The sequence below is a fragment of the Anomaloglossus baeobatrachus genome, chromosome 1 (assembly GCF_048569485.1).
Source record: "Anomaloglossus baeobatrachus isolate aAnoBae1 chromosome 1, aAnoBae1.hap1, whole genome shotgun sequence".
NCBI lineage: Eukaryota > Metazoa > Chordata > Amphibia > Anura > Aromobatidae > Anomaloglossus > Anomaloglossus baeobatrachus.
This window is the reverse complement of record NC_134353.1, coordinates 470,005,506-470,033,055: the sequence shown is the minus strand read 5'-3', so window position 1 is coordinate 470,033,055 and position 27,550 is coordinate 470,005,506. Positions and strand designations below refer to the sequence as shown.

At 42.0% G+C, this 27,550-nt stretch overlaps 1 protein-coding gene across 1 annotated transcript in view; it reads right to left on the bottom strand.

The window, feature by feature from the left end:
* The window catches only part of S1PR4 (sphingosine-1-phosphate receptor 4), a 74,181-nt gene extending 55,534 nt beyond the window's left edge, over positions 1-18,647 (bottom strand). The window contains exon 1 of the mRNA XM_075338103.1: positions 18,587-18,647. The gene's annotated coding sequence lies outside the window, so the exon portion shown is untranslated. The remainder of the gene's footprint in view (positions 1-18,586) is intronic.
* Between the last annotated feature and the right edge of the window lie 8,903 nt (positions 18,648-27,550).

Below are 27,550 nucleotides of genomic sequence, written 5' to 3'. Positions count from 1 at the left end.
CCCAAACCACACACCAACCCCCCTTTCACTCACGGGAGAGGAACGCCGCTCGAGTCCCCGGGATCCGGCCCACCGCTCAAGCCACCACCGAGCAGCAGCAGCCGGACCCGAGCAGTGGGTGAGCGCAGCGTCCCCTCCTCCGCCCGCGACAATCACATGTATCTTAATCACATACTTGCAATTATGCACTTGCCCACTTCTGGCTTCGGCAGTGGAAATTACTCTGATTGAAGCAAAAATTATACAATTATTGAAATAGACCACAGAAATCAATAAATTACAAATCACAGGTTAATTCAGATGAATGATTTCAAGTATCTTTTGGCATTTAATACTCCAGAGACCATTTACATTAATGCACTAATGGGTTGCAGTATAGGCCACTATATTACCACCTGGAAATAATTGTAATGAAGGTAGTATTCTCAGGCAATGGACAGATGCTAATAATGCTCACCTTGCAAAAAGTGGCATTGCTTCTTTTTAAGGAAACCAGAGAGCTTGATAGAAGGGAAAACTGGAAGTGGTACATAATAGGACAAGTGTTGTAAGCTAGAACTGATACTGTGGATAGGCTGACTCTACATATACCATTATTTGTGTCTTCATGTCCTGGGAGATCCTACTTTGAATCAGACTTTAAGCAGTAGACAAGAGCTCTTCACATAGAAGTGTATGCTAAAAGTGGCCACACATTGAAATGACTTGGAAGTGTAGGCTATAGCTGGACTATGGTAAATAGATGCATTCAAACTCTTGGTTTCCTGACATCTATTTCTTATTTTGAAATACTTGAAAAAAATATTCATATCTCGTGAACCTTTCCACATTTTTCATGTTACACTCACAAACCTAAATATATTTTATTGGGGTTTTATGTGATTTACTAACACTAAGTAGCAAGTGTTTGTAAAGTGTTAAGAAAAAGATACATGGTTTTGTAATTATTTGGAAACATAAATCTGAAAATTGTGACACGCATTTGTATTCAGCTAGAGTCAATACTTTGTAGGACCACCTTTAGCTGCAATTACTGCTGCAAGTCTTTTGGGATATGTCTATGCCAGCTTTGCACATCTAGAGACTGAAATTTTTGCCCATTATTTTTTGCATCTTAGCTCTAGCTCAGTGAGATTGGATGGAGAGCGGCTGTGAACTGCAATTTTCACATTTTGTCACAGATTCTCAATAAGATTTAAGTCTAAATTTTGACTGAGTCAAACACAGGAATATGTTTTGATCTAAACCATTCCACTGTACCTCTGGCAGCATGTCTAGGGTCATTGTCCTGATGGAAGGTGAACCTGTGCCCAAGTCTCAAGTCTTTTGCTCCTTTATCGGGTTTTCCGCCAGGATTGACCTTTATTTAGCTCCATCCATCTTCCTCTTAACCTTGACCAGCTTCCCTGTCCCTGCTAAAGATAAGCATCCTCATAGCATGATGCTGCCACCAGCATTTTCGATGGTGGGGATAGTGTTTTCAGGGTGATGTGCAGTTTTAGTTTTCCACCACACATAGCATTTTTAACACAAAAATATCTATTTTGGTCTCATCTAAGCAGAGCACTTTCATCCACATGCTAGCTGTGTCCCCTACATGGCTTTTTGCAAAATTAAAACGGGTCTACTTATGGCTTGCTTTTAAAAATGTTTTTCTTGCCATTCTTCCATAAAGGCCAGAAATGTGGAGTATATGACTAATTGTTGTCCTGTGGACAGATTCTCCCACCTGAGTTGTGGATCTCTGCAGCTCCTCCAGAGTCACCATGGGCCTCTTGGCTGCTTCTCTATATTGTGCTCTCCTTGCTTGGGATGTCTGTTTAGGGGGAGGACTATGACATGGTAGGTTTGCAGTTATGCTAAGCTCCGTCCATTTTGGGTGATGGATTGACCAATGCTCTGTGAGATGCTCAGAGCTTGGGCTAATTTTTTATAACCTAACCATGCTTTACTGTTCTCCATATCTTTATCCCTGACCTGTGTGGCATGTTTCCTGTTTTTTATTGTAATGTTAGATTCCTAATGTTTTTTTATGCGGGAGCATGCTCAACACTGCTTGGTACTTTATTGAGCATCAGCGTGCTTGAGACTCTCGATAGTCAACTAAGTATCCTGGTACTTGGGCACCATGGTCGAGTAACCTGTCCTGAATGTTTTGCATCTTTTTTTCAGCCACTATACATGCATTGATTGCCTGCCAATCACTGTAATGCTGTAGCCATATTGGTTACTGGCATTACTATGATTGACCACCATGCTCATTACAGTGTATCAAGAAATAGTGTAGAAAGAGTTTCTGCTGGAGAAGGGACAGTGTGTTATAGCATGCCAGTACCTGCTGATGCAATATTAAACCAATAGTCCTTTTCACGGTCTATAATAACACTGCTCTTAGCTGCATTTAGTGTAGGGCAAGCTACTGGAGAAGGGATTGTGTATTAGAGGCATGTAGGTAGGGATTCTAGCCTTATACACCTTGTTACTGCTGTTATGTAAAAATTCTATTTTATTCTATAATAATATCGCTCTTATCTGAATTTTAGTGTAGCGCAAGCTGCTGGAGAAAGGATTGTGTATTAGAAGATTGTAGGCATGGATTCTAGCCTTCCAGACCTTGCTGCTGCAATGTAAAAATATATTCTATTCTCTAATAACACTGCTATTAGCTGCATATAGCATAGGACAAACTGCTTGGGAAGTATAGTGTATTAGAGGCATGTAGGCAAGGATTCTAGTCTTACAGACCTTGATGCTGCTACATAAAAAAAGCTATTCTATTCTCTAATCATACAGCTATTAGCTACATTTAGTGTAGGGCTAGCTGCTGAAGAAGGAATAGTGTATTAGAGGCATATCGGCAGGGATTGTTGCCTTACAGACCATGCTGCTGTGTAAAAAATGTATTCTATTTTTCTAATAATACCGCTCTAAGCTGCATTCAGTGTAGGGATAGCTGCTGAAGGAAGGATTGTTTTGGAATAGAGGCATATAGTCAGCGTATATTGCTTTATAACCTTTCTATAGGTATACTGGCACAGCAATCTACCTGCGTTGGTCAGGGCACGGGTGATGTTATGGGACACATGCCAGTGTAAGGCATGGATAGCACACCTGGAAAAATAGTTGCAGCTGAGGTACAAGTACTGAGGGATGACTTCCGCTATGAGGTTGCAGAAAGCCTCAGTGTTCACAAGCCTAAACAGCAACATTTTCATGTCAAGCAGTCTGGAAATGTGCCTGTTTATGGATTGGGCCAATGAATGGGTGGGTGGCTGGCTATTAACATCCTTGGTGAACATTGCTGATGGTGCCTGCGAGTGTGCAACTGCACCTGGATCCTAGACAGGAAATTGGCAAGTACATAGCACAGGAGAAGAGGCTGTGGACTGATAGTTGACCCAGGCAATTGGCCCACTTAGTCAAGTGCTTTGATGACATGTGTCTGAGCAAGTTGGTGGTTGTCAGACTATTAGTGGTCAGGCCCTTGTTGAGCTTGGTATAGCACAGATAGCAAAACTTGCCACATATGGGTGCTCTTGGGATCAGTTGACTGCCTTCTACCTCTCACCACACCACCAAGGCCCTCTAGAAATTATTAGTGATGGCCGGCTGATGGCCCTCTAAAAAGTGAGTGAGGGCCACCTTCTGGCCCTCTAAAAATTATGAGTGAGGGCCACCTGTTGGCTCTCTATAAATGTAAAGAGGGCCACCTGCTGGCCCTCTAAAAATTTTGAGTGATGGCCGGCTGCTGGCCTTCTAAAAATTATGAGTGAGGACTGGCTGCTTGCCCTCTAAACATTTAGTGAGGGCCGACTGCTGGCCCTCTAAAAATTGAGTCTGTTGATATGGTGGAGGAGGACAAGAAAAATAAAAAAATATGAACCATATACCTTTTTTGGGGTTTGAAGGGGTGCATGGGAATATACCAGAAAAAAAAAGATTTGAATTGGTTTTATGTTCCACTGCTGTCATCCGCTGGGTTTGAGAAGCGGGCTAATCCAAGCCTTGTTCATTTTGAGAACAGTCAGCCTGTCAGCATTTTCAGTTGACAGGCAGATTCGTCTATCAATTATTATGCCCCCGGGGCCACTGAAAACCCACGTTATCAACTTAAGCATTGAGGGAGCTGTGAATGTGGCCTGTGAGAATGATTTGGCTCAAGTCTGTGGCGAGTAAAATTAGGAGTAAGGGCCGCCTGATAACCCTGTTGATAAAATGGAGGAGGACAAGAAATATAATAAACCATGTTGTATACTCTTTTTTATTGCAAAAGGGTGCATGGGAATAGACTAGAAATAGAAAAACATTTGAATTGCCTTTATGTTCGGCTAATATCATCCGGTGGAGCTGAGAAAGCCTTATTCATTCTGAGAACAGCCTGTTAGCATTTTCATTTGACAGGCGGAAGTGCCTATTAGTTATTATGCCCCCGGTGACACTTAAAACCCATGGAATCAGCGTAATCACGGAAGGAATAGTGACTGCGGCCATCGAGCCTCAGATTTACCTCAACTTCATGTCAAAAATAAAGATGCATACAGTATGAGAAAGGCACAAATGCACCACTTGCGTGAATAAATGGACAAAGAACTTGTGGTGTTCTTTACTCATGAATGGGTTGGAGAGGTTTTCTCCACATGGTTCATAAAATATTCATTGGTATAGGTCTCCAAGGAAATTAAAAAAAAAGTTTGGACAACCCTGCTTCAATCTGTTTGAAGTTTTTAGCCCTGAGTCGGCACAAGAGACACTGCTGCACACCTTAGCTGGAGCAAAATTGGAGTCGGGTGTATGAACGTCCTTGTTGTGCTACTTGTAGTGGACTCCTTGTTGTTAGTGGAAGAAGTCCCACTCCTTCTAAATGTAAGTGTTTTCTGAGGCCCTACGCTACGTGTGTTCCAGGGTGTATCATTCCACTGAAATGGCTCTAACTAAAGTCACCAATGGCCTACTAAACGTCAAAGGTAAACAACACTACTCTGTCTTCTTCCTCCTGGACTTGTCCTCTGCCTTCGACACAGTGGACCATTCCCTTCTACTATAGAGTCTCTCATCTCTGGTCATCACAGACTTGGCCCTATCTTGAATCTCCTCATACCCAACCAACCGAACTTTTAGCGACTCCCAATCTCATACCACTTCCTCATCTCTCCCCCTAACTGTCAGTGTCCCTCAAGGTTCAGTTCTTGGACCACTGCTGTTTCCTATCTACACCTTCAGCCTGGGCAAGCTCATAGAGTCCCATAGCTTTCAGTATCACCTCTACAGTGATGATTCTCACCTACTTACCAACCAGAATCCCACAATGTCTGTGTGCTATTTCATCCTTTTTCTATGCTCGATATCTAAAACTGAACATGGGCAAAACAGTATTCATTATCTTTCCTGCTCCTCAGTAACCCCCCAACTGACCTATCCATCAAAGTCAATGGCTGCTCACTTTCCCCAGTCCCACATGCTCACTGCCTGGGGGTAACACTAGACTCTGCACTCTCTTTAAAGCCACACATCCAAGCCCTCTTCACCACCTGCCACCTCCAACTCAAAAATATTTCCAGGATTTGCACATTCCTTTCCCAAGAAGCTGCAACAACACTAGTGCACACCCATATTATCTCCCGCCTAGACTATTGCAACCCCCTGCTCTGTGGCCTCCCTTCTAACAGTCTCGCACCCCTAAAATATATTCTAAACTATGCTGCTTGACTAATCCACCTGTCCCCCCATACTGCCCAACCTCTACTCTCTGCCAGTCCCTTTACTGGCTTCCCATTGCCCAACGAGTCCAGATCAAAACCCTAACCATGACATAAAAAAATTGTTTAAAAGAACTGAGAGTCCTCAGTGGTTGATACCTTTTAATGGCTAACTGAAAAAATGGTAATAATTGCAAGCTTTCGAGACTACTCAGGTCTCTTCATCAGGCATGGTATAACACAAAATCTGATGCCTGATGCCTGAACCATGCCTGATGAAGAGACCTGAGTAGTCTCGAAAGCTTGCAATTATTACCATGTTTTCAGTTAGCCATTAAAAGGTATCAACCACTAAGGACTCTCAGTTCTTTTAAATAATTTTTTTATCTCTACTGGCTAACACGGTACAAAGATATATTTTACTTAACCATGACATACAAACCCATCCACAACCTATGTCCTCCATCCATCTGTGACCTAGTCTCCAGGTACTTATCTGCATGTAAACTCTGATCCTTATAAGATCTCCTTATCTACTTCCCTCACATCTCCTCTTCCTACAATCACATCCAAGATTTCTCCGTTCATCCCCCATACTCCATACTGGAATGTTCTGCCACAACATATCAGACTCCTACCTTGAAAAGCTTTAAAAGGAACCTGAAGACCCACCTCTTCTGACAAGCCTACAACCTGTGGTAACCCTCAGTCCACCATAGCGCCGAATGACCATCTCCACTGTTGTGAATACATTTGAATTAGATTCCAGTTTGGGGCTCCCTCTTGTGGTCAGTGCTGGTAGCGCAGTTGACTTGCTGAATGGGAAACAGACAGCTGAGGAGGATTGGCAATCAGGCCATTCGGATTGGGCCTATATAACTGAGTAGTTTTCTCCTGTTCCTTGCTGGTGCTCAATGTATCTCCTGTGTGCTAAGGACATTCTGAAACCAGCCCTTTTCTCTGTGTCTACCAGAACTCCTCTCAGATAAGTTTGTCTTTGTACTTCTGCTTATGGTTTTCACTTTCTTGTTATTTTGCCTGTGTGGCGTTCTTGGTGGAGTTGGATCATTCCCTGCTGGGAGTATCTGTGTACCTCGCTCCATGTTCTGCTATGTATTGTGTTTTGCCATGCTTGGTACTGAATTCAGTCCCTCTTCTATATCAGTGTTTTTCTTGGATCCTAGTAACACCAGAGTACTGATATAGTGGGGGAGAGCCTGTGTAGGCTCAGTATTTTTCCATATCAGGCGTGCTGGTATTTACTTGGGTTTTTACAGCTGCAGTCAGTGCTCTTTTCTATCCTTTTCTATACAGATAGTTTGGGCCTCATCTTTGCTGAATCTATTCTCTAGGTATGTATGGTGTTTTGCTATATCACTGTAGTCTTTACATGTGGCGGGCTATCTATATCTTTGGGGACTGCTCCGAGGCAGATTAACTTTTCTAATATTTCTCTCTGTAAGAATATTTAGTTCTTCGGCTGTGTCGAGGCGACCTGGCACATCCCACGGCTACTTCTAGTTGTGTGTCAGTATTAGGTCTGCAGTCCGTTAAGGTTCCAGCCACTCTGGTTATTTTTTGGGTTTCTAAGTTTTTGTCTTTTTTCTGTTCCTCCTCGGTTGCTGAATCAGAACACTCCACCCTCACCTACTGTATGCTCACCCATTCCTTGTAGATTGTGAGCCCTCGCGAGCAGGGTCCTCTTTCCTCCTGTACCTGTCTGTGCCTTGTTTTGTTTATGATTATTATACTTGTCCTTATTATGTACGTATACCCCTTTTCACATGTAAAGCACCATGGAATAAATGACGCTACAATAATAAATAATAATAATAATAATAATAATTGGATGGCCTTCTTATAATTTTTGGCACATAATGCACACATTTTACCATTCTAGGAGTCCCACTCCTTCCAAAAGGGGAAAAAATATTTTTTGAGGCCATCCTCTACTTGTATTCCAGGGTGTATTGCAGTCCCTCCTTTCATTTTTTGAAAGGCATTGCACTTAGTGCCTAGGCTTCACTAGTCTAGGAGTCCTGCTACTTACAAATGGGAAAAAATGTGAGAACTCTCAAGGAAACTTCAATGTGTAAGGAGGAAACCTACTCCGCAACGTGAATATATATATCAATCAAGTCCAATACATAACGGCATGGATCAGTACAGCGCTGGGGTGCACATTTATATGGAGACGATGTGACATCAACTTGCAAGAGAGAATGGCACTCACCATATGTATGCTGTGTAGAAAACGAGTTCATTCAAGCTTGGAATTTACATGTGCAGGGTGGGTGGGTGGGGAGGGGGAGCTGTGCACGTCCGACGACAGCCATTTCGCACTTACAAAGTGCACTTTGTAAGTGCGAAACAGCCGTCGTTGGACGTGCACAGCTCCCCCTCCCCACCCACCCGCCCTGCACATGTAACCTCCAAGCTTGAATAAACTTGTTTTCTATACAGCATACATCTGGTGAGTGCCTTTCTCTCTTGCAAGTTGATGTCACATACTCTCAAGGAAACAATTCCTTTTTTCCTGACAGCAATGGAAAAATGCTGGATGTTTTAAAGAAAAAGCTTGTCAACGCTTTCTATTGTTCTTGCAGCATTTTTTCAACATTGAAAGTAACAAGAGTACAAAATCGCAGCAAAAACACTACGTATAAGCATATCCTCAGGGGTGGAGAAGGCGGTTTTTCTTTTGAACATATCCTAAGGGGTGGAGAAGGCGGTTTTTCTTTCTATTTAAAATTGCCTTTTATACAAGTCATTATACAGGAAAGAATGTTTCCTAAATTGTTTTAATGGACATCCATGTCATCTTCGGTTTGGAATGTTTTATTTTTAGTCCATACAAGTGGAGTGATACTCTGACAACATCATTCCTAGCAATGACCTAGGAGTCAGAGAAGTGTCCAGGCCTCTTTCTCATGCTGTTCCCATTCCATTTCAGCGCTACTTCCATCCATTTCAGTGACTTTTCTGCCCCTCCAGACCTCCTGGGAGGGTCTTCAGGAAAAATGCTAGAGTTTCCCATTGACTTCCATTATTCTCATTACTGGAGACGAGTACCCAAGCATTCCGATTTGGTCGATTTGAGAAACAAATTACACACATGTGGACTCTATATACTAATTATGTGACTTCTGAGGCAATTGGTCACTCAGGGTTTTATTTAGGGGTATCAGACTATGGGGCTTGAATACAAATGCAAGTCACAATTTACAGATTCGTATTTTTAAAATGTTTAGAAAACCATGTATCAGTCCATTTACACTTCACAAATACTGATACTTTTTGTTGGTCTATCACAATAACATACATTTAAGCACTGATAAATAGCATTTTTGGATAACTTTTTTTTTACAGTATGTACAGTAATGTGTAAACGTTTTAGGCACGAGTGTAATAAAAGCTGCAGATTAAAAATTATTACAAAGATAGAAGTAACAATGATTTATTAATGAGCAAATGAGAAATCTAAATCAAATCAGTAGTTGGTGTGATCACTTTTTGCCATCAATACAACATCCGAGCATCAGTTCTCTTATGTACACTTGCACCCTGTTTAAAGGAACTTAGTAGGAGGTTTTCACAAGAATCTTGGGAAAACACCATGGATCTGTGGATGTAGACTTGTACAAATCCTTCTGCGTTTCATGTAAACCCAGACATATTCGATAATGTTGAAATCAGGGTTCCATGGAGGCAATATCATCAATTACTGGATCCTTGTTTGTTTTGATACTGAAGATAGTTCTTAATTACATTGGCTGTATGTTTCGGGTCAGTGGCCAGAATAATGCAAAAAAAGAAAAAAAATGCCAGCTTACCGCTAATAGTGATGTATCTGTTGCTACAAGGCAATCACCCAATAATCCCGCTCAATCAGGTGCCTCTTTGATGGTATGACATGATAGATAAGTCTTTGCCTGTATTTCTCAGGTGTAAGGACACCAAGATATGGGAATTGTTGAGGACCTTAGATGCAGTGATCGGTTAAGGAAAGTTAACTCTGCGGATGAAAGACACATTATACTTTCTAGCCCTTCAAAATCATAAGATGTTTATGAATGCCATCAGCTTAAAACTGGCAGCAACCAGTAGAAGTCAGCTTCACCTATCTAATTGCGTAGAAGTCTGGCCAAAAATGGTCTTCACTGAAGAATTGTGGCCAAAACCCATATCTTTTACATAGAAAAATGTCAAGTGACTCAACTATGCATGATAACTTAGGAACTGGAGTGCAAAAAAAAAATGGCAGTAGGTCCTCTGGATTGATGAGTCAAAGTTTGTAATATTTGTAACAGAAAACAGTTTGTTTGCCGAAAAAGCTAGAGAGTGGTACAATATTGAGTGTCTGCAGCCAGCGGAGTCAACAGTAAAGCATGTTTGGAGCTGTATATCAACAAATGGAGTTGAGTATTTGGTCAAGATTATTAGTGTCCACAGTGCTGAGAAATACTAGCAAATACGTTTATATCACGCAATGCATTCAGTGACATTTCTGATTGGATCCAAATTTATTTTGCAACAGGACAACAGTCAAAAGCATACAGCCAATACCAGTAAAAGCTACCTTGAATGTAAAAGAATGTAAAAGAGAATAAGTAGTAGTGAAAATGATGATATGGCCCTCGCCAGTTTGGAAATTAACAATCAAGTCTGGGTTTGTGATGTTAGGTACGCCATACTTCACCTTGAATTGCCAAAAGGGCCAAAAGTTGCTAAATTTTTGCACAACTGCTGTTGAGGAGAGCCATAAGATGAAATACTTAACCTCTGGACATAGAGCATTGTGTGCAATTAAATCAATTCTCTATACATAAGCCAGTCAGTCTTCAGAGGAACCCAAGATGGCCCCCGATGACATCACAGACCCTACAATCAGCATGGATCCACCAGATGACGTCCCTCCCATCACCATCACCAGGGATCCATCCAATGATGTCATAGACCTGCCTACAATGACGCCCACCAATCAGCTCATGGTCTAACACATTGTTCAACCCACTGACCAATGGACACATCCAAGTATGTTCACTGTAGAGCCGACCATGCCCCTTTCCTAGGTTATATAAAGGCATGCCCTTGAATAAATCAGGCAGAGCCCAGGCCTACTTTTGTCGAGTAAAGATGAATATCCGACTGTGTGTCTGATCTCATTTTTCAAGCATGCACTCGATCCACACCCATTAGGCCAGGCAGTAGGCAACAAGTGATCTCTGATTAAGAGTTCACCCTAACACTGCTAGTGATGAGCATGTACCGATTGTGTATGGAGTATAATGGAAGTAAAGGGGGAACTCGAGCATTTTTCCAGAAGATCTAGAAAAATGCTTAAATTTCTCACTGACGTGCGTTATATCCTGTATACAAGTCGAGCCTGTCCGAGTGTCCGACTACTCGTTACGAATACAGAGTACCCAACATGGTAATGCTCGCTGATCACTAACAACTACGTGTTGAACAATGATTTGGGAACTTTTTAAAGCAATTTACACCAGAATTCTGACATCATTGTTAGGATGAATCGGGGCTGAAATGTTGAATCGAGGTCTATTTTCTACCTTATGTAAATAAAGACGCACTATACAATGCTCTTAAAAATAATCTAACACTGACCATCTGATTAATTGTTAAACACATTTTATATTTCCTGCAATGTCATGTAAACGGAATGTTATTGAGTCTTTTTCTTACAGGGATCCCCAACACGTAGCTCGCATAAAGCTTGGGTTCACGGACCCCAGACTTGTAGCACACAGCAGCTATAGCAGAAAGGCGAAATATTTCTGAGGCACTGAAGGTGGACGAGGAACTATGTAGATGCTTTGGCAGCATGGCAGTTGCCTTATTTTCCTCCTAACTGGTGACATCTAGCTTCTCTGCCCGGTCGCTTTCTTCTCCTCCTATGCGGTAGTTCCCCAGCTCCTTGTTCCTGATTCTTGTCCCTTATCCTCACTGACTGCCTGCTCACTGCCTTGGCCACCATTGGACTGGCTGACTGGAGTGCTCAGGCACTATCTATATTTTGCAGCACACCTTACCAATTGCAATTTTGTTAATTTTCCACATTATTTGAAGCATATCTGCAGCAAATGCTGATCTTTTCTATTGATATCTGGAGCCATTTCCAGTTGTTTCTTTTATTGTGGAACTTACTTATCTTTTATGATTTCTTTGCATAGGACACGTTTCGCTGACTATTTCTCAGAGCTGAATTTGGCTCACTAGGTTAGAAAGGTTGGGGGCCGCTTCTCTATGCAATACTCATTTGTATTGTTAAAATCATTTACTAATTGAATTTTATGTACTAGATGTGTACACTATGCACAAGCCTTCCAAGTGATCCAACTGAACAGTCCAAGTACAATATTATAACTTCACTTGTCCTGTCAAGTCCCAAAGAACAACTGGTAGGACATTTCTATAATAAGGCTAGTAATGACTGTGAGGTAGCAGAGGGCATCATATCACTCCATCATAACTGTTTTGATGGAATGAAGGTGGCAAATGGTGACTGCTGTCTGTTGGGAGACTGAATACATGCAGACTATAACAACTTTTTAAGAGCAAAAGGCAATGTATGGCCTTGTGGCCACAGTATGGCACTATAGGAGGTGACATTTCAATGCATAGAGGCATAGTAGTCCGTTATGTCTGCACAGTGCAACTATGCAAGCAAAGTACTGCACTGATTGGCATTATGAGTCTATATCACATATGTCAAACTTTGGCTCATGGGCCAAATCTGACCCCAGGCTGATTTTATTTTATGATGGAAGAGGAAAGTCGTCTGCTTCTGCCCTCATCATTCTGCTTCTGACTTCTATCTCGGCAAAGCAGGTGGGAAGATGTCAGTCATTATTTTATGCAAGCTGTGCTGTGCAGTGACGAGCTTTAGAGCACTCGTTGACAAGCAGAGGGGTAAAGAAAAGAAGTATTTATTTTTTTATGTATTTATTTATTTAATATTTAGTATGAGGCCCATAATACTATATGGAAGACTATGTGGGGCCCATAACACTATATGGAGGACTATATGGGGTTCATAACACTATATGCAAGACTATATGTGGCCCATAATACTATATTGAGTACTATATGGGGCCCATAATACTATATGGAGGACTATGTGGGGTGCATAAACTAAATAGTGGACTTTGTGGGGCCCATGTATAGAGGACTGTATTGGGGGCCTATTATTCTGTATGGTGGACTATGTTGAGCCCATTATTTTGTATGCAGGACTATGTGGGGCCCATAACACTATATGGAGGACTAAGTGGGGTTCATAACACTATATGCAAGACTATATGTGGCCCATAATACTATATTGAGTACTATATGGGGCCCATAATACTATATGGAGGACTATGTGGGGTGCATAAACTAAATAGTGGACTTTGTGGGGCCCATGTATAGAGGACTGTATTGGGGGCCTATTATTCTGTATGGTGGACTATGTGGAGCCCATTATTTTGTATGCAGGACTATGTGGGGCCCATAACACTATATGGAGGACTATGTGGGGTTGATAACACTATATGCAAGACTATATGTGGCCCATAATACTATATTGAGTACTATATGGGGCCCATAATACTATATGGAGGACTATGTGGGGTGCATAAACTAAATAGTGGACTTTGTGGGGCCCATGTATAGAGGACTGTATTGGGGGCCTATTATTCTGTATGGTGGACTATGTGGAGCCCATTATTTTGTATGCAGGACTATGTGGGGCCCATTATTTGGTATGGAAGGTTATGTGGGGCCCATTATTCTATATTGAGGGCTATGTGGGGCCAAATATTTTGTATGGAGGACTATATGAGGCCTGCAACTAGGTTAGCTCTCAACTTTGTTCAGGTTCTTACTTTTGTCCCTTTGTGTATTTGTGTTTGATGTAACTGCTCTATATAGAACAAACAACATACCTTATTTTACCCACATTCAAATACTAGCCATACTTCTACCTGACTATCAACCATTAACAAAGCCAGTGCGGCCCCTACACCACAAAGAGTAGTGGAGGGGCCTGCCGACCCCAGCCCCTGCTTCAGCTGGACGTGTGTCCAAGGGCACACATCCAGCTGACATTGCTTTACTGCACAGAGAGGATGCCGTCCGACATGGGAGCCGTGGAGCGTGAGTACTTTTTTTGCATTAGAGACAGAACGGAGACATATATACAAGGAGGAGGACATAAATACCAGGAGTGATCCAGGATGGGGGCCGTCTATACCAGGGGAGTAACATTTAAAAAAGGGAGGGGGTATATAAACCAGGAGGTGGACATATATACCAGGAAAAGAGACAAATAAACCACCAGGATAGGGGCATATGTACCAGGAGGGGCCCAGGAAGGGGATATATATACCAGGAGAAGGACATATATTCCAAGAAGGTGACAAACCAGAATGGGGACATATATACCAGAAGCAACCCAGGATGGGGACATACAGTTATATGAAAAAGTTTGGGCACCCCTATTAATGTTAAACTTTTTTCTTTATAACAATTTGGGATTTTGCAACAGCTATTTCAGTTTCATATATCTAATAACTGATAGACTCAGTAATATTTCTGGATTGAAATGAGGTTTATTGTACTAACAGAAAATGTGCAATCCGCATTTAATCAAAATTTGACCGGTGCAAAAGTATGGGCACCCTTATCAATTTCTTGATTTGAACACTCCTAAATACTTTTTACTGACTTACTAAAGCACTAAATTGGTTTTGTAACCTCATTGAGCTTTGAACTTCATAGGCAGGTGTATCCAATCATGAGAAAAGGTATTTAAGGTGGCCACTTGCAAGTTGTTCTCCTATTTGAATCTCCTATGAAGAGTGGCATCATGGGCTACTCAAAACAACTCTCAAATGATCTGAAAACAAAGATTATTCAACATAGTTGTTCAGGGGAAGGATACAAAAAGTTGTTTCAGAGATTTAAACTGTCAGTTTCCACTGTGAGGAACATAGTAAGGAAATGGAAGAACACAGGTACAGTTCTTGTTAAGCCCAGAAGTGTCAGGCCAAGAAAAATATCAGAAAGGCAGAGAAGAAGAATGGTGAGAACAGTCAAGGACAATCCACAGACCACCTCCAAAGACCTGCAGCATCATCTTGCTGCAGATGGTGTCAATGTGCATCGGTCAACAATACAGCGCACTTTGCACAAGGAGAAGCTGTATGGGAGAGTGATGCAAAAGAAGCCGTTTCTGCAAGCACGCCCCAAACAGAGTCGCCTGAGGTATGCAAAAGCACATTGGGACAAATCAGTTACATTTTGGAAGAAGGTCCTGTGGACTGATGAAACAAAGATTGAGTCGTTTGGTCATACAAAAAGGCGTTATGCATGGAGGCAAAAAAACACGGCATTCCAAGAAAAGCACTTGCTACCCACAGTAAAATTTGGTGGAGGTTCCATCATGCTTTGGAGCTGTGTGGCCAATGCCAGCACTGGGAAACTTGTTAAAGTTGAGGGTCGCATGGATTCAACTCAGTATCAGCAGATTCTTGACAATAATGTGCAAGAATCAGTGACGAAGTTGAAGTTACGCAGGGGATGAATATTTCAGTAAGACAATGATCCAAAACACCGCTCCAAATCTACTCAGGCATTCATGCAGAGGAACAATTACAATGTTCTGGAATGGCCATCCCAGTTCCCAGACCTGAATATCATTAAACATCTGTGGGATGATTTGAAGCGGCTGTCCATGCTTGGCGACCATCAAACTTAACTGAACTGGAATTGTTTTGCAAACAGGAATTGTCAAATATACCTTCATCTAGGATCCAGGAACTCATTTAAAGCTACAAGAAGCGACTAGAGGCTGTTATTTTTGCAAAAGGAGGATCTACAAAATATTAATGTCACTTTTATGTTGAGGTACCCATACTTTTGCACTGGTCAAATTTTGTTTAAATGCGGATTGCACATTTTCTGTTAGTACAATAAACCTCATTTCAATCCAGAAATATTACTCAGTCCATCAGTTATTAGATATATGAAACTGAAATAGCTGTTGCAAAAACGCAAATTGTTTATAAAGAAAAATGGTTAACATTAATAGGGGTGCCCAAACTTTTTCATATGACTGTATATACCAGGAAGGGGTCATAATATACCAGGAGGAGGTCATATGTACCAGGAGAAGACCAGGGTTGGGACATGTATACCACGAGGATTACAAATACAGTATATCAAGAGGGATCCAGAATAAGGATATATACCAAGAGGGGGACATATATACTTATATATAAATTTGGATTTTATTGATACAAATCATATAAGGATGACAAAAAATATAGGTTGAAAACTTGATTGACAAGAGAAAAATAATGGATAAAATAGGGGAATGGACATAATAATCCTTTACTTATCCCCAATGTGTGGGGCGTGCAGGGCGAGAATAGCAATAGCCGGCTACGGAGAAAAGAGAGAGATAAATTCCTCCGTCCTCTCTGCAGCGTCGGGCCATCCCTCCTCAGTGCTGGCCCTACCCTCCTCAGTGCCGGCTCGACCCCCGCAGCTGAGGTCCAATCGCATGATCGGACCTCAGTCGCAGTGACACTCGCATGACACTCGGCTCCCGCTGTGCTGCCAGCATGAGCCGAGTGTCATGCGAGGATCGCACTAGTCCCCCGTGTGGCCCCGGCCTTAAGGTAATGTTGCGGTAAGTTAATAGAGAGTATAGAAAAAAGTCCTGCAGTTTCTGAGTGTATTATATTTTTGCATTGCTTAAACTCATTGCCTGTGTTGTATTTACTCCGTAAGTCTTATTATTTATTTTTTATACCCTCTATTGTCTTAATGCCACATTAACTTTAAGATGAGGCTCACCAACAAGGTATTGTGTATTTTGAGATTATATTATTTATCTGCTGACACTGCCTTGTTTATATACTTTTTGTGCATTCCATTATCAGTGCCCTGATACTTCACTGGGGATAAGTACAGGATTATTATGTCTATTCCCCTATTTCAACCATCCTTTTTCTTTTGTCAATCATGTTTTTGACCCTTGTTTAGCTGGGTGTCCACATTTTTTTACTATGCAGCTTTTTTGCTCTCATGTTAGAATTCATTGTTTTGCATACTTTTTGTTAGCACCCCTCCCTTTATTTATATTTATTACCCTATAGTGCCCACTACTTCTTTCTTAAATAAGTGTTGCAAGGATATACAACCGGAGGAAAAAAGGAGATAAGGCAATAATTGCGTTTAGAAAAATACATTTTATTTGAATAAAATTACTTAATATTATTTGATACAAAATCTCATAATTTAGGATAGATCTGGCAATATATATGGGAAGTGAGAGGTAGTTTGTGTAGGAGCAAACACTTGCCTCACAGAGCCAGCCAAATTAATATAGCAGGGCTAGGAATCTATAATGCCACCACATTCCGTCACAATGTGGTATTATGAAATTGCAGCAGGGTGATAACCCAAAATGGGGAGAGGGAAAAGTTTTCCACCATGAATAATTGTTTAAAAATTTAGTTTAAGGACAAAGTGTAATGGTGTAATTCCCCCTTGGGACTCACCACAGTAGCAATAAGGGGTTAACTCAGGCGTTGCACAGACTCCCCGGCAAGGATGAAGACAATCATTTATATTTCAGCATCAATATGCACGTTAGTTCATCCCAGCCTGGGGGTCTGCGGAAACAGAGAGGGTCAACCTGTGAATGGCAAGACAGATTACAATACCTGGTAGTATGTGGCAGGGCTGGCTGTGGAGGCAAGGAGAGCCTCCTCGACAGCTGTTTCGCAGCGTTGCTTTATCAATTTTTTGATCAATTTTTTTTCGTTGATAAAGCAACGCTGTGAAACAGCTGTCAAGGAGGCTCTCCTTGCCTCCACAGCCAGCCCTGCCACATACTGTGTGATTGGCGCGGATGTAGTATAGAAGTACAGTTTTTCCTAGAGTGGCGGTGAGACTGTGGCAGATTTGAGGGGTGGAGACAGAGCTGGGGTGGAGCCTGGGCGGAGTCTCAAGGTGGCCCGAAAATTTTCCTAGTTTGGGACTCTGAAATTCCTGGTGGCAGACCTGGGTCAGTGACTAACCACTCCAGCCAGACAGACTTGCCTGCATGTCTGGGATGCAGAGATGTATCACCTTTTTATGGGAGAGTACTAATCCAATGTTACTTAACTCCAGTACCTATAAAAGGTCATTTTTCACAGGATTTGCTTAGTATTACACAACTGATGAAAATATGTTCAAGTCCATAAGAATTCTCAGCGGTATTCTCCTTCCACAGGGGCTCTCTCTACAAATCATTCTAAAATCATGACCTATTCGGGGTACTTGAGAATTAGAACTGAGAAACACTGGCCTAGATCCTTTAAGAGACCAGGTAAAAAGTAAAGGAAAACTTCTCCAAGAAAAATAATAAACTTTAAACGTGCATCTAAGTCCCTTGTTAAAAATTTTCCATTTTCTTTAAATGAAAAGTCTGGAAACAATCATCAAAAGGCAAGATTTCTTATCAAAATAATAAAAATAATCCTTATTTTAGCAACTATAAACTGAACTCTTATAATGCACAAACTTGCAACAGTTTTTATTATAATACATAATCATCGTCACTTCTTTATCATATAAAGTACATTTATTTTATGTAAATATTTATCTATCTATCTATCTATCTATCAATCATCTATCATCCGTTGGTCCATCCATTCAATCTACCTACTTTATAACTGCATACCCAACTGATCTAAGTTATTATATCCTATCTTTTGTCTTTTTTTTTTCTAAATTCTGCTCCATCTCATTGTATATTTAGTGGATAGCCATAAAAAATATTAGCTGAATAAGACTTCCTGTAAAAATCCATAGAATCCATAGAATCCCCTGCTCACCTGGCATCTGACGGTCACTTTGTGCATGCATGCAGGTGATCTCTGATCTCTGAAGAAGTGACAGCTAATTGACATCAAGTAGTTCTCACAGGAAATAATGTAACCTCTACCACAGGTTTCAGGATGGACCCCACCCAGGGGAGAGGCAGGGGTACTGGTAACAGCAAAAACTGACACTATTAATGCTGTGCTTTGTATATTAAATTGTGTCATTTTACTGAGATTTTAAAAATAAATAAATAAAACAAAAATAAAATACTATATATTCTTTGGTGTGTGTGTATATATATATATATATATATATATATATATATATATATATATGTGTATATATATATATATATATATATATATATATATATATATATATATATATATATATACATACAGTATATAGATATACACTACAGTTCAAAAGTTTAAGTTTGGGGTCACCCATACAGCTTTGTCTTTTCCATGAAAAATCACACTGTTACTTATCAAATGAGTTGCATAATGAATAGAAAATATAGTCCAGACATTGACTCAGTTAGAAATAATAATTTTTGCTTGAAATAATAATTTTTTCCCTTCAAACTTTGCTTCCTCACAGAATGCTCCTTTGCAGCAATTCCAGCTTTGCAGGCGTTTGGCATCCTAGCTGTTAATTTGCGGAGGTAATACTGGAGATATTTCACCACATGCTTTCCGAAGCCCCCCACGAGTTGGATTGGCTTGATGGGCACTTTTTACATACAATACGGTTTAACTGCTCCCACAACAGCTCAATAGGGTTGAGATCTGGTGACGGGGATGGCCACTCCATTACAGATAGAATACCAGCTGCCTGCTTCTTCCCTAACTAGTTCATGCATAATTTGGAGGTGTGCTTTGGATCATTGTCCTGTTGTATGATGAAATTGGCTCCAATCAAGCGCTGTCCACAGGGTATGCCATGGCATTGCAAAATGGAGTGATAGCCTTCCTTATTCAAAATGCCTTTTACCTTGTACAAATCTCCCACTTTACCAGAATCAAAGCAACCCCCGACCATCACATTACTTCCACCATGCTTGACAGATGGTGTCAGGCACTCTTCCAGCATCTTTTCAGTAGTTCTGCATCTCAGAAATGTTCTTCTGTGTGATCTAAACACCTTAAATGTCGATTTGTCTGTCCATAACACTTTTTTCCAATCTTCCTCTGTCTAATGTATGTGTTCTTTTTCCCATATTAATTTTTTCCTTTTATTAGCCAGTCTCAGATATGGCTTTTTCTTTGGCACTTTGCCCTGAAGGCCAGCTTCACTGTAGACGTTGACACTGTACTATTTAATGAAGCTGCCAGTTGAGGACCTGTGAGGCATCGATTTCTAAAACTAGAGACTCTAATGTACTTGTCTTGTTGCTCAGTTGTGCAGCGGAGCCTTCCACTTCTCTTTCTACTCTGGTTAGAGCCTGTTTGTGTTCTCATCTGAAGGGAGTAGTACACACCATTGTAGGAAATCTTCAGTTTCTTGGCAATTTCTCGTATCAAATATCCTTCATTTCTAAGAACAAGAATAGACTGTCAAGTTTCACATGAAAGTTCTTTTTTTCTAGCCATTTTGAGAGTTTAATGGAACCAACAAATGTAATGCTCCAGATTATTAACTAGCTCAAAGGAAGGTCAGTTTTATAGCTTCTCTAATCAGCAAAACTTTTTTCAGCTGTGCTAACATACTTTCACAAGGGTTTTCAAGGGATTTCTAAACATCCATTATCCTTCTAACACAGAAAACACAATATACCATTAGAACACTGGATTGATGGTTGTTGGAAATGGGCCTCTATGCACCTATGTAGATATTGCATTAAAAACCAGACGTTTTCAGCTAGAATAGTCATTTACCACATTAACAATGTATAGAGTGTATTTCTGTTTAATTAAATGTTAGCTTCATTGAAAAGAAAATGTGCTTTTCTTTAAAAAAAAAAAGGAAATATCTAAGTGACCCTAAACTTTTGAACTGTAGTCTATATAATATATATATATATATATATATATATATATATATATATATATACTGTATATATATATATATATATATATATATATATATATGTGCTGTATATACAGTGTATATATATATATATTTACAGTGGAACCTCGGTTAACGAGTAACCCAGTTAGCGAGTACTCCGCATAACGTGAAAGCTTGCTGTAAATTTGTAACTCAGTTTACGAGCAAGCTTTGCTGTACGAGCAAAATACTCACCGCACACGCTTTCGGTTACGTACATCCACCGCACAAACTCTGAACAAACACACACAAACACGCACAAACACACACAAACACACACAAACATGCACGCACACACACACATATTATGCTCACCTTACCTTCCGTTCGATCGCCGGCCTTATGGTTCTTGTAGTTCGCCAGTACAGGATGTGTATCGGTAACCATTGCGACAATGCAGGAACTTCCGCTGTCAGCCGCTACTCAAAGGCAGTGCGCTGACCAATCAGAGGCAAGCGGCTCATGCCTTTGACGTCAGCGATCATACAGAAATGCTATGATATGAAGCCCATGACCCCCCCCAAAACATTGAATGTTGGTCACGCATATAGCGCTCATTTAACTTTGATGCTCAGAGTGGCCACTGTCAGCTGCAATGCACATCTGGACTCTGGACAGCATACTGTATCTTGCTGCATGTTGTACAATATGGTAGGTGACATGTTTGCACAAGCATCTGTAATACATCGTCGTAGGTCTTGCAATGTTGGTGGAGGGGTCGCATACACCTGTTGTTTGATGTGACCTCACAGAAAGAAGTCCAATGGGGTCAGGTGAGCGTGGAGGCCACTCCACGCAACCACCATACCCAATGACTTGTAAGAAGGTCTCCATGAGGTATCACTTCACATCCGCAGCCTTGTGATTTTTACACATTCTAATCATAGCATTTCTGTATGCAAGGTGACGATTCGTATTGAATTGATGATGCCCTACAACTTTGTAATTCACTTTTTTTCTATCTCGTTCCGTTTTCGAAATAAAAATGCTAACTACTCTGTTGTTTTCCACCAGGTGGCGCTATAGGTGGTTTCATTGTGTAGCGCATGGCTACTTCACTATACCTAGACACCACTTCTATGCCTATAGCTGCCGCCATTCTCAAGTTAATGGCGGCGAATAGGATATGGGTGGACACACTGTATATCTGTCTATATATATATACTGTGTATATATCTATATATATCTGTATATATATATATATATATATATATATATATACAGTATATATATATATACTGGGTATATATATATATACATATATATGTACAGTATAAATATAGTACACATATATATGCTATAAAATATATACACGGTATGTATAAATACATGTATGTATGTGTGTATATATATATATATATATATATATATAAAAATATATATATGTACCGTGTATATATATATATATATATATATATATATATATATATATATTGGAAAAAGGAAACACTTCTCCAGCACAATCACAAATCCACGGCCGTATTTAAAATACAGATCTTAATTCAGATGATTAAAACTGCATTTTAAAGACGGCCGTGGATTTGTGATCGTGCTGGAGAATTTTTTCCTGTTTCCAATATTGGTGGTAAGCTCCAACCCTCTCCCTGCATATCCACAGAATTGCGGTATATTACTCCATGGAGACTGACGTATGTTGAGCTGGCTTGACATTTTCATCTATATATATATATATATATATATATATATATATATATATATATGTTTGTGTATATATATATATATATATACATATATATATATATATATATATATATATATATATATATACTGTATATATAAAAGGGGAAAAAAGTATTTAGTCAGCCACCAATTGTGCAAGTTTTCCCACTGAAAAAGTAATTGACATCATAACTATGAGTGACAGAATAAGAAACAAATCCAGAAAATCACCGCGTCTGATTTTGCAAGAATTTGTTTTCAAATTATAGTGGAAAATAAGTATTTGGTCAATAGCAAAAGTTCATCTCAATATTTTGTTATATATCCTTTGTTGGCGATGACAGAGGTCAAACATTTTCTGTAAGTCTTCATAAGGTTGGCACACACTGTTGGTGGTATGTTGGCCCATTCTGGCCCATTCCTCCATGCAGATCTCCTCTAGAGCAGTGATGTTTTGGGCCTGTCGCTGTGCAACATGGACTTTCAACTTCCTCCAAAGGTTTTCAATGGTTGTTGAGATCTGGAGACTGGGTAGGCCACTCAAGGACCTTCATATGCTTTTTATGAAGCCACTCCTTCGTTGCCCTGGTGATGTGCTTGGGATCATTATCATTAGAGATGAGCGAACCGGTCCCGGTTCGGCTCAAGGTCGGTTCGCCGAACGGAGCTCCCGTTCGAGTTCGGCTCGTCGAACGTTCGACGAACCGAACTCGAACTGCATAGGAAACAATGGCAGGCAATCACAAACACAGAAAAACACCTAGAAAACACCCTCAAAGGTGTCCAAAAGGTGACAAACAACTCACAACACAACACAAACACATGGGAAAGTGACAAGGACATATACTCATGTGAAAACAAAACAGCTGGACAAGGAAAAAGAGGAGGACACACAGATATATGAGTATATGCAAGGAAACATCGATTCCATTATTGTGCAACTTGAGCCCTGCTCATTTTAGGCTTCCAATCTTGATAAATTGCCTGAGCTCGCCACGTACGCCTTGGGGATCTTGTCGTGTCCTGCAGCCAGCGTTCTCTCGGAACCTGTCTTCAGTGCTGCTGGGGGTCTGCTGGCAGATAAGCACATGTGTCTGTCCACTGACAATGTGGACATGACTCTCAGAGGACTTTTCTTCCCCTGGGTCAGCCAGGGGAGGCGAAATGCACGTGTATTTTTGAGAGTGCTTCATGCAAAGCATCTTTTTAATTTTGAAAAGGGGGGTCAAGTGATGTCAGTCAAGTGCGGTGTGTGTGGCCCAATTAGTGGCAACGAGGGAGACTGTGGTTGGAGTCCCCTCGCTTTTGAAAAAAGAACCAAGATGAACAAGTCATGGCTCTCAGAGGACTTTTCTTCCCCTGGGTCATCCAGGGGACGGGAAAGGCACACGTATTTTTGAGAGTGCTTCATGCCAAGCATCTTTTTCTTTTTCAAAAGGGGGGGTCAACTGATGCCAGTCAAGTGGGGTGTGTGTGGCCCAATTAGTGGCAACGAGGGAGACTGTGGTTGGAGTCCCCTCGCTTTTGAAAAAAGAACCAAGATGAACAAGTCATGGCTCTCAGAGGACTTTTCTTCCCCTGGGTCATCCAGTGGACGGGAAAGGCACGCGTATTTTTGAGAGTGCTTCATGCCAAGCATCTTTTTCTTTTTCAAAAGGGGGGGTCAACTGATGCCAGTCAAGTGGGGTGTGTGTGGCCCAATTAGTGGCAACGAGGGAGACTGTGGTTGGAGTCCCCTCGCTGTGTTTCTAAAAGAACCAAGATGAACAAGTCATGGCTCTCAGAGGACTTTTCTTCCCCTGGGTCATCCAGTGGACGGGAAAGGCACACGTATTTTTGAGAGTGCTTCATGCCAAGCATCTTTTTCTTTTTCAAAAGGGGGGGTCAACTGATGCCAGTCAAGTGGGGTGTGTGTGGCCCAATTAGTGGCAACGAGGGAGACTGTGGTTGGAGTCCCCTTACTGTGTTTTACATGCTTTTAGAAGGGCATGACATGGCTTAGAGGTTGACTTTCAGCATCTGGAAACTGTTGGCTACCAAAATGCTGCCTTTCCAACCTTTTTAACTGAGGATTTTCGAGACCTTATGCCCATCGCAGTGCCCCAAGAGCCGATGCCCAGGCGCCACTCCTTCTCCAACAAAGGCGTGCACGCGCTACACCAGCATGTCGCACTAAACATCACTGATTCCTTGAGAAACTCTGTGTGACAGGGTGCATTTCACCACAGATAATTGGCCCAGTAAGCATGGACAGGGGCGTTACATGTCGCTGACTGGGCAATGGGTTACTGTGGGGAGAGATGGAGAAGGGTCTGCTGTACAAGTCTTGCCGTCCCCACGAGTTGTGTCAATCCTTCTTCTGTATGTAGAAGTTAATACACTGCTTCTGCCTCTTCAACCTCGTGTGGGTCCTCCACCTTGGCGCAAACCCTGTGTGGTCAGGCCACCCTTCCTTGTAACTGCGCACAAGGACTACCACACACCTCCTTACTATGCTGGCAGCAGAGCTCAATGCCATCAGGCGGTCAAAGGTTTACTTTGAAATGTATGGGAAATGTGAGTCACACCGCTGAGAAGTTGTGGACGGTTAGCTCTGGAGACCAAGTTTCATCAATGGTTGTCTCCACTCAACCAGCAGCCAGGGAAGGCCGGGTGCGACAATGATGCAAACATGGGTGCGGCCCTTCGCTGTGACAATGTGACACACGTGCCTTGTGTGGTTCACGTGTTGAACCTGGTTGTCCAGCAATTTTTAAAGCACTATCCTGGCCCACATGGCCTTCTGCAGAGAGCACGGTGTAACGCCTTCCTTGATCCACACACTCAGATGGGCTGTAAATGATAGGCTAGAGGGAAGCCACTCACCAAGCAGGACCCCTAGAACCCTGAAACCCTTTAACCCCTATACAGGGATTAGGAATTACACAGGGCCCAAGGTGATTAATACCTGTGGAAGGCTGCAGTTCCAGAGAATAGTAGTCAGGCAGGGTCAAAACATTAATTGAGGAACAGGAACAGAATGGGACGGCCAGGACTTAATCAGAAAACAAGCAGAGGTGAAATGCGGATCGGCCAACAAGGTACATAAACAGCAAGCAGGAAAAGTAGTCAGGTAACAAGCACACAAAATCATAAAACTGAACTGGGGGTAAAATTAACCAGAGGTTCATAGCTATGTCTGGCAGTGGTCTGCAGACAGGATGGGCATAAAAAAGGGTGTGGTGTCTTCCCATTGGTTGTAGCTGAATGATGGTATTTCATCTGTGAGATACCCACCAGCTACATTCAGCCAGAGATTCTGCATCTGTCAAGGTAATGCAGCCCAGTGGGTGAGCATAACCTGCATCCACCTGCGCCGCTGGCATCAACTCCTCTCCCATCATCAGCACTATGCATGAAAGGAACACGTTGTCACCTGGCGACCGGAGTACAAATTGACGGAGCGTACTCCGTTGGTGACTTAACAGCCGTGTGCGGCAATGATGCAAACCTGGCTGCGGGCCATCGTCAGGGCAATGTGACACACGTGCCTTGTATGGCTCACGTGTTGAACCTAATTCTCCAGCAATTTTTATGTATGACATATAGCCTGGGATAACTTGATCCAGAGGTGGTGCAGATCACGCTGCTGGAGTAGTGTCAGATCAAGGACCTATGCACCCTGCTACACAGTTTACAAATGTCGACGAAGATGTTTAGCACTGGCAATGTCATTCTCAGCGTGACAATTCTGGTCCTCTACATGATGGAGCACACTGTAATTATTATTCGGAGTCAGGTGTTGGGACAAGAGGAAGGGGAGGAAGTACAGCAGGAGTCATATGCGGAAGGGATAACAAGATCTACGAGGTCCAGATGGTCAGCGGCACCTATGCGGCAGTGATGGTGAGGGAGAGGGATTAACAAGGGCGCATAGTATCAGCAAAAAGTGTTGAGGAAAGTGCAGGAACCCATGAAGAAATGGAGGACGAACTGGCGATGGGCATGGAAGACTCAGCAGATGAGTGAGAGCTTGCTCACATTTCGGTTGTGCGAGGTTGTGGGGAGAGGGCAGAGGAAGGAGGCACGATTCTCACCTCTCTGCCACCAACACACCAAGGACTTGGTCCTCCTGGATGCACAAGACACATGAGCGCCTTCTTGCTGCACTACCTACATGACCCTCGGATTGTACGAATTCGAAGTAATCCTGAATACTGGGTTGCCACACTGTTAGATCCCCGATACAAGACAAAATTTGGCGAAATAATTCCTGCCATAGAAATGGACGCACGTATACAGGAGTATCTGCAGAATGTGGTACGCAATCTTAGATCTGCTTTTCCACTAAACACCAGTGCTGCATAGAGTGAATCTCAACGCTTTATCATGGATAGGAGGAAATGGTCTTTTCCTTGTCCACATCGGAGGGACCGAGGGATGGCTGCTGTGCTGAGATGGCGTTGAGTACGGTGTCCCTGCAGAGTTGCACTTTTGGTCATATACCAAAATGAGTTGAAAAAGGACAGATGCTGGTGGAAAGGGGAACAGGTGTGTTGGAAAGGGGAAAAAAGTTTTGGTCCGTGGATTTGGTGGTTAAGCAAAAGTAACATTTGATGAAGAAACACCATCTGTTACAGTGGGACTGGCAGATTTGGATAAGGTGGTATATACTATGTTACCGCTATATAACGAAAATTAATAAGAAAAGAAAGAGAAAGGTATATATCCCCATCAGCAGTCAGTGTCCACCGTGCTCCCAGTTGGAAAAGGAGAGGTTGGCAACTGGAAGGTTTGGTGGAGGATACAGAGCTGTGTGGCTATGAAACTAATAGTAGCCTGAACCGAGTTAGACGCCATTCGGATCTGGAGACTGGGAGCCCTGTTAGCGTCACAGGGTCCACATGCCCACCCAGCCCAGGAACTCCCTGTTAACAACACAGGAGCCATTGAGTACGCTGACCGTGTGCGTAGGGGCCACACCTGTGGACAGCAGGCGCATCAGCAGCAGCAGGCCTGTTAATGCCACTGGGCTGCACAAGCAGGACTGGTAGGACAGGAGCTGGTCTTAACCGTTCTGCGTTACCAACTGTGGTGGTGGCCTGCATCGACACCCTATCCCTGCCTACCTCTGGCCTAAAGCCGCAATGGGTTCAACACATGGAGGTGTGCTCTTTCGGAGCATAATAGAAGAATGCGCACCTCCTTGTTGGCTCCAGCCCCTTTTATAACCTGGGTCCGCCCCAAACCAGGGTGAACCACAA